A 12506-nucleotide genomic window follows, 5' to 3' on the forward strand; every position below is an offset into this window, starting at 1 on the left:
GGCAACCAAATTTTGCCACAATTTTCCACAAAGCCTTGATTAGATTGATGAACGTTGTATACCAACCTCTGTTACACTCCCGGCATTCCTCCCGGAGTTGTTGAGCAGCAAACACCATTTGGACTGTTCCTCAGCAAGATCAGCCCATTAAAGAGGGCTTTGGCAACTATCTTGCTGGTAATGACTAAGAGACAGACTCCCATGATTGTCACAGGTCAATCTATTTCCCTTTCCTTTACAAAGATAGACAACGGAGGCAGCCTTGATTTCCTGGGGGATAACCTCCTCTTGCCATATAACCCAGAAATTTTCCATTAATTTTTGAGTGAGCAGTACACCTCCCACCTTGTAAATCTCAGCTGGAGTTAGAATCTGCACTAAGCACTCTGCCACCCAAGAGGAGCCAAATGGTATTCAAAACCTCTTCTTCAGCTGGAAGTTTGGCTACAAAGGGATTCACTTCAATCTGAGGTATATGCTCAATGACTTCAACATTGATTAATGGTCTGTTGAAAACACTATGGAAGTGCTCAGCCCATCTCTCTAGGACCATCTCCTTATCATTAATCAATGTGGCTCTGAGTAGCTGAGAGGCACCATAGGTCACTGGTTCATAAATACCTTTCAGGGCATCATAAGTGTTTCAGATTATTGCTATCACAGTAAAAGCAAATTTCATCTGCCTGCTGAGCCGAGAATCCTGAATCTCTCTAAGCTTTGCTTGCACTTTACTTTTGATGGAGGTTAAACACTGCATTATATATATGAACACTGTTCTTATACATCTGAAGCAGTTTCTTATATTCTGGATATAAGACCTTTATCAAAGAAACTTATTATAAAGATTTTCCTGGCTCACTCCTGCAATTGTTTATCTTCTAATTTTCAGTGTACTGACTGTGCTTATGCAAAAAACATTTCAATTTGATGTTAAGAAAATTATCATTTTTATCTTCTGCAATTCTCTTCTCTATCCCTTGCTTAGTCATGAATCCCTCCTTACTCCATTGCTGTGAAAAGTATTTCCTTACATGCTCCTCCAATTTAGAAGGTAACCTTTTATTTCAAAGTCACATATTGATTTTTTTTCAAATGATGATTCTTTATATATTCCCTATATCAGTAGTTGGAATCTCTGAGGTTTATCAACACATTCACTGACGTCTATAAGTTGTTTACCTAACCTATTCCACTAATTAACCTTTGTAATCTCCCCTTCCCCTCTTTTTTGTTTTAGGCAATTGGGGTTAAGTGACTTGCCCAAGGTCACACAGCTAGTGTCAAGCCTTTGTAATTTTTATCAAAACATTTTGATGATTATTACCTCATAGTTTAGTTTGAGAAACGGTACTGCTAGAGCCCCTGCTTTCCAGCTTTTTTCCCCCATTACTTCTCTTGAGATTTCTGAACTTTTATTTTTATTTTTTATTTTTTTTTTTTGCCAGTTATGGGTGAATTCTTTTTTTTTTCCCCCCTCTTCATTATTTATTATGTAATTAACAAAAAGTCTGGAGGACCAGAACTTAGAGTTGAAAATTTTTCTCCCTTTTTCTCCCCCCCCCACCCTCCCCCAAGACGGCACACAATCTGACATAGGCTTTACATTTACATGCCCATTAAACATATTTTCACATTAGTGAAGTTGTAAGTAAAAATTAAAACCAATAGGAGGAACCATCAGAAAGATGAAACAAAATTCAACTTAAGGTAAAATTGAGAGCAATTCGACTTCCATAGTTCTTTCTTTGGATGTGGACAGCATTTTCCATCCCAAGGCCTCTGGAGATGTCTTAGATCCTCGTAATGCTGAGAAACATTCAGTTTAACATTCTTAGTCATTGCATAACGTGGCTGCTATTGTATACAAAGTCCTCTGGGTTCTGCTCACTTCACTCAGCATCAGACCATATAGGTCTTCCCAGGTTTTTCTGAAGTCAGCCTGTTCATCATTTCTTATAGAACAATAGTATTCCATTACATTCATATACCACAACTTGCTCAGCCATTCCCCAATTGATGGGCATCCTCTCAATGAACTTTTATTCCTCAAGATGAATATTATCATTTTTCTCTAGCTCTATTAATTTTTCAATAATAATTGATAGAAGACTAAGTAAATAAACCCAGGTAGAATTATCATTTTTATTATCTTGACAATGTCTAATCAAGAGCTATTAGTTTATAATTCTGCAAATATTTAGGACTTTGTGTAAAGCAAGAGTTCAACTAAACTAAACCCTAGGGAAACCTTAGGGTTAAGAATGTTTTTACATTTTTAAATAAAGTTTTGTTGTATTTTATTAGCTCATCAAAACTTTACATACTACACAATCATTGGCATTTCTATATATTGTTAACAAAGCGCAACAGCAAGAGACAGAAAGAGAAATTCCATTTAAAATGACTGTAGACGAAATAAAATATTTGGGAGTCCACCTGCCAAAACAAAACCAGGAACTATATGAACACAAATACAAAATACTTTTCACACAAATAAAGTCAGATCTAAATAACTGGAAAAATATCAGTTGCTCATGTTTAGGCAAAGCTAACACAATAAAAATGACAATTCTATCTAAATTAATTTACTTATTCAGGGCCATACCAATCAAATTACCAAAAAATTATTTTGTAGAGCTAAAAAAACAATAACAAAATTCATCTGGAAGAACAAAAGGTCCAGAATATCAAGGGAACTATTGAAAAGAAATGCAAGGGAAGGTGGCTTAGCTGTACCAGATCTTAAGTTGTAATATAAAGTAGCAATCATCAAAACTACTTGGTACTAGCTAAGAAATACAGTGGTAGTGGATCTGTGAAATAGGTTAGATACGCAAGTCAAAGACTATGCTAATCTACTATTTGATAAATCCAAAGATTCCAGCTTCTGAGATAAGAAATCACTATTTAACAAAAACTGCCATGAAAATCAGAAAATAGTATGGCAGAAACTGAGCACAGACCAATATCTTATACTCTATATCAAGATAAAGTTAAAATGGGTATAGGATTTAGAAATAAAGACTGATACTATAAGCAAACTAGAAGAGCAAAGAATAGTTTACCTTTCAGATCTACGGAGAAGGGAACAATTTATGACCAAACAAGAGAGAAGATTATGAAATGCAAAATGGATAATTTTGATTAACTTAATTTGAAAAGGTTTTGCACAAAGCCAGTGCATCTAAGATTAGGAGGGAAGCAGAAAACTGAGAATTTTTATAATCAGTGTCTCTAATGAAAGCTTCATTTTTAAACTATATAGAGAACTGAGTCAAATTTATAAGAATACAAGTCATTCCCCAGTTGAGAAATGGTCAAAGGATATGAACAGGCAGCTTTCAGATAAAGAAACTAAACCTATCTATAGTTATACGAAAAAATGTTCTAAATCACTATTGATTAGAGAAATGCAAATCAAAATGACTTTGACTAACAGGACAAAACAGGACAATGATATATGTTGGACAAGATGTGGGAAAACTGGAACACTAATGCATTGTTGGTGGAGTTGCAAACTGATCCAACCATTTGGGAAAACAATTTGGAACTATACCCAAAGGGCCATAAAAATGTGCATACCTTTTGACCCAGCAATAGCACTTCTAGGGCTATATCCCAAAGAGATCATAAAAACAGGAAAAGGACCCACAAGTAAAAAAATATTTATAGCAGCTCTTTCTGTGGCAGCAAAGAACTGGAAATTGAGGGGATGCTCCATCAACTGGGGAATGGCTGAAAAAGTTGTGGTATGTGAATGTAATGGAATACTATTTGTCGTGCTATAAAAAATGATGAGCAGGCAGACTTCAAAAAAACCTGGAAAGACTTGTATAGACTGATGCTGACTGAAGTGAGCAGAACCAGGAAAACGTACACAGTAACAACCATACTGTGCCATGACTAACTTTGATAGACTTAACCCTTCTCGGCAATACAAGGATCTAAGACATCTCCAAAGGCCTCATAATGGAAAATGCTACCCACATCCAAAGAAAGAACTATGGAGTTTGAATGCAGATCGAAGCATCCTATATGCTCTTTTTTTCGTTTCTTCTTTCTTGTGGTTCCTTCTATTAGTTCTAATTCTTCCTTACAACATGACTAATGTGAAAATATGTTTAATAGGAATGTATATGTATAGTCTATATCGGATTGCATGTCGTCTTGGGGGAGGGGGAGAAAATTTAAAACTCAAAATCTTATGGAAGTGAATGTTAAAAACTAAAAATAAATAATTTTTTAAAAATAAAATTTAAAAAAGGAGAAAAAATGTTTAAAAAATTATCTTTACATGTAATTAGATAAAATAAATACTTAAAATATAAAACAAAAGTTAATTAATATTAATGTATTAATTAAATTTTTAAAAATTAATTTGTATTTACTTCCAAGTATTTCACATTTACTTATCCAGGGACCTGCTCCAGTGAAAAGTAAAGTTCCCAGAGGGCAGTCTTTTCATTTTTGTGTTTCTTTCTGCCAGTACCTATCAAAGTTCTGGTCCTGTCATCTATTAGGTAAATGCTTGTTAAATGGAATTAGGAGCTTTGTAAAAACTCAGAACTTTTTAATAAAACCTTAACAAAGTGGGGGAAAAAACTTTACATAAACAAAGAAATAAGAGCTTAAACAAAACTCTGTAAAAACCATTCTTAGCACATGGATCTTTTAAAAGCAAGTGCTGGAGGCAACTCCTACTCAGGCTTTGGACAAGAGCCTTATCTTTGAACTGCCTCCCCAGGCCCTTCACCCTGAGGCAAAGACCATCCATTAGAAAGGCTTCTAAAATTCCTTCATTACATCTAATGTTGGTCCTTGGTTTTGGACGGATACTATATTTCATTTATTCTTCTACTCTGTTTTCAAGAAAAATTGGTACGGCACTTTGTCATAAGTTTTTTCAACATCTCCTGATAGTATCATGTAATTTCTACTGTTTTGTTATTAATGTAGTTAATTATTTTTATATATTTCTAATATTGAAATAACCCCTGGTTCCTGATAAAAATCCAGCCTTGTTGTACCACATGATCTTCTTAATACTTTTTTGTGGCCTCTGTGCTAATAGTTTTTATCAATATTAATTATGGATATTGGTCTATACCTTTTTCTTCTCCCCCCCCCCAATTAAGTCCATATTCAGATTACAAAAGAAGTTTGGATCTCCTTACTTTGAAAACAATTTAAGTAACAGTAGATTCTTCTGATGTATGGCAGAATTCAGTAAAAATCCATTCACTAAAAAAAGCTTTTTGCTTGATGAGTTGATAACATTAAGTTGTTATTTCTCGAAAAGAGAAATGCCAGCAAGTGAGGAATAGAGATGGAAGAACAATGGCAAGGAAAATTCTGTTTCTAATCATCACAATTCTGTTAGTAACTATTAGATTTAGTGGTGATCTCCAGGAATGAACTTACTGCCTAATCTAAGCTATTTTCTCCTTATTACAGGTGCATGGTCTGCTTCAAATAAACAGGAATAAGGTTCAGATCAATGAAAAGAGAAAGGAAATAAATAAGATACTGAAATAGGTTTTACAAAGCCATTTTCAAAACTGTAAGCTGTATCACGTGTCCTAAAGCCAGTTTATCCTTTTTATGTACTCATATCAATGTCACTATATTTAAACTACAGGTTTCTGCAGTACAAACACTTTTTCCTTCAATATATATGCCTTTTATAGCTCCTAACATATTTAACATAGGTGTTTAACATTCTAATACATAAATTAAGTTAGAAGAGTGATAAGAAAATAGTATTTCAATGAAAAATCAAATATCTTTCATAAATGTCTGATACTAAAGCTATGTAGATATGAATATATTCCCAAACTAACAAGCAATCAAAGGGTAGGAACAAAATTTTAAAAAACCCAAAAATAAAACCCAACTCTAGAACTCACAATAACTTTTGAAAAAATTCTTCCAAATTGTAAAAAGGGAAATGCAAGATGAAATAACTAAAGGTTTATCTCCCACCAAGGAAACTGGCTGAAAGGATAAAGGATAAAAATAATGAATATTGGCAGGGCTAATGGAGTTCAAATATTAATGAAAACAATATAGGACTAGACTAGAAAAGCAAGTAAACTGTTCATACTCTTTAACCTAGAAATATGGCTAATACTGGGAATATACCTGATATATACCAAAATATTTATAGCAATACTTTGTGACTGGAGAATGGCTGAACAAACTGTGGTTTACGAATTTAATGGAATATTATTTCTTCTTAAGAATGAATACAAACCATTTAGAGGAACTTGCCAAGATTTGAATTAATTATTCATAATGAAGAACAACCAAGAGAACAACAGACACCATCACCACAAATTTGGAAATAAAAATAAAAGGCACTAGAACTAAGATCAATTCAATGACCCTTACTGATGAAACATAATTTCTTCTACATGACAGTTCTAAGACATGGTCAATGATGGGGAAAATGAGGAGGTAGAGTTTCAGAGGACAGTAACTGGGAAATGTCAGCAATGATCAAAGAAAAGTAATCAATAAAACTTAAAGAAAACAAACAGCTGGAATCAGATTCTTTAAGGGTTTTAAATGCCAAGGTTAAGATTTTGTGTTAGTAGCAAAAGGGAGTCCCGTGAGAAAAAATTTTGAGCAAGTGAATGTCATGGTAAGATCTATGACTTCGGAAGTGACTTTTAGCAGCTCTGTAGAGTATGGTTTAGAAAAGGCAAAGACTGGAGGCTACTTCAATAGTCTATGTGAGAGATGATGACACCCTAAAACAGGGAGGTGCTCAAGTGAGTAGAAATAAAGGAACAAATACAAGAGATGTAGTGGAGGCAAAATCAATAAGATGTGACAACAGATTGAAAACAAAGACTAAGGGAGAGGTAAAGATAAAAATGATCTTGAATTTGGAAGTGAAAGGATGACAGAAACAAGGAAATTAACTTTAGTGGGAAAGGCAAAAAATTCGTTTTACATAACATACTGTGGATCTTAAGATCAAAGAATTAATCAATAAGTATTTATTAACTGCTTTCTGTATGCTATGTGCTGGGAATATAAATTAAAAAGGGAGATAAGCCATGTCTTCAGAGACCTTATATTATACTGAAGTATCACAACATGTTCAAAGACAAATACAAATAGGAGAGAGATATATATATTTTTTTTTAAATGATTAAAAGGGGTTGGACTAAAAACCGAGGGAGTCACGAATGGCTTCTTCCTTCAAGATATGGCATGTTCTGTAGACAGATAATGGCTCAAAGAAATGAAGATAAACATTCTAAAGAAAAGGATTAGCTTATAAAAAAAGGAGGAGGTGGAATATCCTATATACGGTACAACAATTAGACCAGTTTGGCCAGGGCATTAGTTTCCAAAGTCATATGAACCTGCCTTAAATTTCTCCCCTCACAAATCAATCTTCTACATAGCTGTCCAAATGACATTTCTAAAGTACAGATCTGACCCTATCACTCCCCAACTCCAAACCTAGTACATAGTATAAAATATAAACGATCGGGGTGGCTTTTATAGATTTCCACAACGCAGACATTATGATCAGCCAAACTGGTCTTTGTGATATTCCTCATACCTGACCCTTAATCTCCAGTCTCGGTACCTTTCCAATAGAAGATCACGCCAGCTGAAGTCAAAGTATCTTCTCTCTTCTGTCTCACAGAACCCCTTGATTCTTTCAAGATTTCAGCTCAATGAACGCTTAATGAAGCATTTACTGATCCACCCAGCAACTAGCTCCCTCCCTCCCAAAACTGTTTTATATTCATTTTATAGATATTCAATATACTACTTATTTATGCATTGTTCTCTGTATCAAGAGAATATAAGCTTCTTGCAAGTGGCGGTCATTTCCTTTTTCTATCTCCTAATACCCAATACAGTGCTCAGTAGGTGCTTAATATGTGTTGATTAACTGCATCAGTCTGGAAAGAAAGATAGGCTCAAGCCAGATTGTGAGGGGCATTAAAAGTCAAACAAATGTCTTTTATCCTAAAAACAATGAAATACTACTGAAGTTTCTTTAGCAAAGGAATGGCATGGTCAAACCTGTGCCTTAGGAGTACTGATTTGGTAGTTGTGTGGAACACAGTATGAATGAATGTAGGGAACAAATTAGAAGAGTATTTTTAAAATCCAGGCAAAATGCGATGAGGTCCTGGATTAGGGTGGACATGGTATTAAGTGAAGAAGGGAATGAACGTAAAAGATGTTCACAATGCAGAATGAACAAAAATTACCCACTTATATATAGGGATTGAGGAAAGTTTGACAGGCAGTTGGTGATAAACATAGAGAGTAGGACTGGCTACTCAATAGACCCATGATTATCCGAACTTGTCAAGATCTCTTTGGATCCTGATTCTGCTGTCCAATGTAAGATTATTACCTGTTAGCTTAATGTTATCTGGATATAATGCCATTTATCATTTTGTGAGTAATTAAAATGTGGGAACACTACATTTGAAAATAAAAATAAATTATTTTTAATTTTTATATCAACTATTGTACCTCTTGCTCTTAAAGATATGATTCAGAATTTTAAGGCGGAAGATTATCAGTATGACTTCTCCTTGGTGGCCAAATAGAAGAGTGAAGCTGCTGTCCTGGACTTTTGATGCCTGGAATTAGAGCCTCCTTCACCATATGCCATTCTTGGCCACCATTACGAATGATGTTCCCATCTCCCACTCCAATCCGTTGAAGGGGCTCCATGTGGAAATAAAAAAATGCAGAAATGGCAACTGCTCAAGGCCTCTTTCACCATACAACCTTCCTGGTCATCATTACCAATGACCATCATGGGCCCCGCTCCATCTTGGAGACATCATTACTGGAAAAACTTTTATTGCATGATTTGGAATTAGTAACCTTGGAGCCATTCTAGACTACAAGCATTTCCATAGGTGGAACTTCCTCAAGATTTTAATCAGCAAAGTAATACTTCTTTTTGCCCAATCAAGGGTCAGAGTCTGTCTGCAAAGATATCTGAAAAACCTTTCTCTTGCTACCTCTCATAACCAACTTCATTCCCTAACCAGCTTGCATCCACTTTTTTCTATTCTCTGAAACTCCTGCTAAACTGTTTTTTAAAAAGTTCTTCATTCTATAGCTCTTCTTCAAATACTATGTCCATCTTGTGCACTAATTGGAAACTAGCTTTTTACTGAAGTTATCTCCCCATTGCTCACCATTCTTCTGGTGACCCAAAAGGACTGGGCTAGAATGAGAAACTGGCACATTCCTGCTTTTCCACTGTCAAAAAGGCAGCCCATTACTAAACAATCTCTCCAGCAGGTATATTATACCTGTTATGGTCTCATTTAACTTCCTTTACAATACTGACCTCATAATTAAGGAGGTCAAAGCACTGTCTTCCTGTCTTAATTCCTAGGCTTCTTACGTCTTTCAGCCATTCACATCTTACCAATCCTTAACCCTAAATAACATCCACTCTTATTTTAAAGATTTTCTTATCACTCTTCTTCCTAAGCTGCTGAATACCACTACAGAAAACTATGGAAGCAGGGCTCATTGGGTCCACTATAAATTTATGTCATCTAACCTCAAACTAGTTTATACTGCTATACAACAGTCTTTTTATACATTGTTCAATTTTGTGTATGATAGAATTCATTCACTGACAGTCAAATTCCTAACAGCAGCTAACAGTTCTACATCTCATGTCCTCAATGCACATTCCACTGCTCTATTTACTGACCTCTTCCTCATTTCCTAGAAACATGTTTATATTTTTAATAAATAAAAAGCTTTTATTTGACCCTGCTGTATACTCAGTCTGTCACTTTGCTATACTTAATAGTATACATTTTCTGTCTTCAATTCCTCACCATCTAAGTCAACAAATTATTTTAATACAACGCTAATCCAATTATTTAACTCTTCTCTCAAAAGTTGCAAAAGATCAAAATGCTAAACTGATACTCTTTTCTGTGTTGTTATCCTCTGACCTTTTAGCACCTTTTAACTACTCAACAAAATCTCATATACTTTCTTTACTTAGATATCAAACTTCTTTGTCCTGGTACTCTTCCAGGCTTTTCTAAAACCGCCCTATCCTACTTCTGCTATCTGTTGAACTAAACTGCACTCTGTTTTGATGAGTTTACATCCATGTCATAGCCACTAATTATGGGTATCCCAAAAGGCCCATCTCTTTTCATTTTATTCTATATCAACTAGTCATCTCATCACCTCCCACGGACTCAATAGGTGATTCCCCGATCTATCTGTCCATCTATCTCCCTATACATCTATGTATCCTTAGTTGTTCTGCCAAGCTATGATACTACATTATCAATTGTCTCTTGGACATCTCAAATTCTTTCTTCCACAGCCATCTCAAACTCAACTCATCCAAAAATCTAACTTATTATCTTTCCCCCAAAATCCTCCCCTCTTTCTACCTTCCTTCTTATTGTTAAGTGAACCACCATTCTACCAGTTACCTAAGCCTGCAACATTGGTGTCATCCTCAATTCCTCATCCCATACATCTATTCTGTTGCTAAATCTTTTCTTTTCTACATTTATATCTCTTGTATATGTCCCATACAACCACAACCCTAGTTCAGGTTTTTATTCTCTTACCTGGACTACTGCAATAACCTTTTAACTGCTTTCCCTGTCTCAAACCTCTCCCTACTACCATCTATCCTTCACACGGTTACCAAGATGATTTTTTTTCCGAAAACATTGGCCTGACATCACCTCTTTAGCTTAATAAGTTGCAGTGGAATTTCCTATTATGTTGAGAATCAAATATAAAGTTTCCTATTTAACAGTGAAAACTTCATAACCTGGCCAATTCCTACCTGTCTAGCCTTCTTATACCTTACTCCTAGCCTTCCATGCATTCTACAATCCAGCTATACTGGCCTACTTATAGCTTCTCAAACATATCACCCCATCTCTCATCTCCATGCCTCTGCAATGGCTATCTCCCACACCTGGAGTGCTCTCCTTCCTTATCTCTACCTCCTGGCTTCTTTGGCTTCTTTCAAGCCTCAGTTCAAATTCCATCTTCTGCAGGAGTCCTTTACCAGGACCCCTGGCAGCTAATGGTTTTCCCACTCAGCTAACTTTCACCTATTCTATATATAACTTGTATTTACGTGGTTATTTATATGTTATCTTCCCCATTAGAAAGACTGCTCCTTGATGGCAGGATAACCCCAACATAGTGATGTCATTTTGGTCCTCTTTGAGAATAAAGGACAACCACCAACCAACCATTTCCAGTGTTTAGTACAGTGCTTGGTACATAACATTTAATAAATATTTGCTGATTAACATATCTGATCATCCCATCTAAGTTTCTTTTGCTACTTTATCAATCATCTCTTGCTCCCTCATTTTGGTTACTGATCAAAGTTCTAATCTGAGAGCTCTTTTCTTTTTCCTCTATACTCTATTCTTTGGTAATTTCAGTGATTTAAGTATAAAATATTATAATCATCCTTGACTCTTCAATTCCCCTATCTAGTCAAATGACAAGCCCATGGATTCTACTTCCAGAATATCACCTGCATCCATCTACTTCTCTCTACCCATCTTTATCATTTCTCTAATTCATCACTCATCATCACCCATCTGGACTGTTATAATAGCTTCCTAGAGGGCCTGACCATAACACTCACATTCTGAAAAATCTTTGATGACTTCTCACTGCCTCTACCATAAGAAAGAAATTCCTTAGCTAGCCATCCAAGAGATAGTGTGCCACAGTGAAGAGAGTATAGGACTTAGGGATAAAGACCATACTCATATATCAGCTCAGGCATTTACTAGTTTTGTAATCCTGAGTAAATCATTTAACCTCATTTAGCCTCAGCTTTATCATGTACAAACTGGTGAGAAAAGGCAATGTCATATATTGGACAGGAAGCTGGCTTTGGACACAAGACAACCTGATTTTAAGTCCTACCAACAACACATGCTAGGCAAGTCACTTAACCCCTCAGTGACCAGGCAGTGCCTTAGTGTTTATTCAAAACTTTAGTCCATCATCCCCTGCAACCTTCTCACCTTGAAACATCCTTTCACCAGGTCAATCCCCTTCTTTTACTGGACAGTTCTTCCCAGGGCGTAGAGTTAGGGGAAGGACACAGGCAGTCTAACTTTCATTCCCTTCCTGAAGTTCTTTTTTCCTACCAAGGACTCTGCATGCCCACCTTCCCCACTCTTCCCTTTCAGTTTGTTTTTGTGTGTTGTCTTCCCTTAACAAAATGAAAACTGCTTAAAGGAAGGGACTATCTCACTTTTTGTTTGCATTTGTATCCCCAGTGCTTAGCACACTACCTGGCAAACAATAAGCATAACTGTTACTTCCTTGCCTTACCTACTATATAATTTTATGTCACTCAATATAGCTAGTCTGCCATAAATCATGATTGATATTCTACCAAATAAAAATCTAACAGGAAACTAAGGACTACTTGGACATCTTGCTATTTTTACTGTTGTCTTACATACTGCCCATCA

The 12506-nt window shown here is 35.6% G+C and overlaps 1 protein-coding gene across 4 annotated transcripts in view; it reads right to left on the reverse strand.

Annotated features, from left to right (window-relative positions):
* The window catches only part of USP34 (ubiquitin specific peptidase 34), a 313170-nt gene that overhangs the window by 156299 nt on the left and 144365 nt on the right, over positions 1-12506 (reverse strand). The gene's annotated exons all lie outside the window — the stretch shown is intronic.

The sequence above is a fragment of the Phascolarctos cinereus genome, unplaced genomic scaffold (genome assembly GCF_003287225.1).
Source record: "Phascolarctos cinereus isolate Bilbo 61053 unplaced genomic scaffold, phaCin_HiC Scaffold_2;HRSCAF=192, whole genome shotgun sequence".
Lineage (NCBI taxonomy): Eukaryota > Metazoa > Chordata > Mammalia > Diprotodontia > Phascolarctidae > Phascolarctos > Phascolarctos cinereus.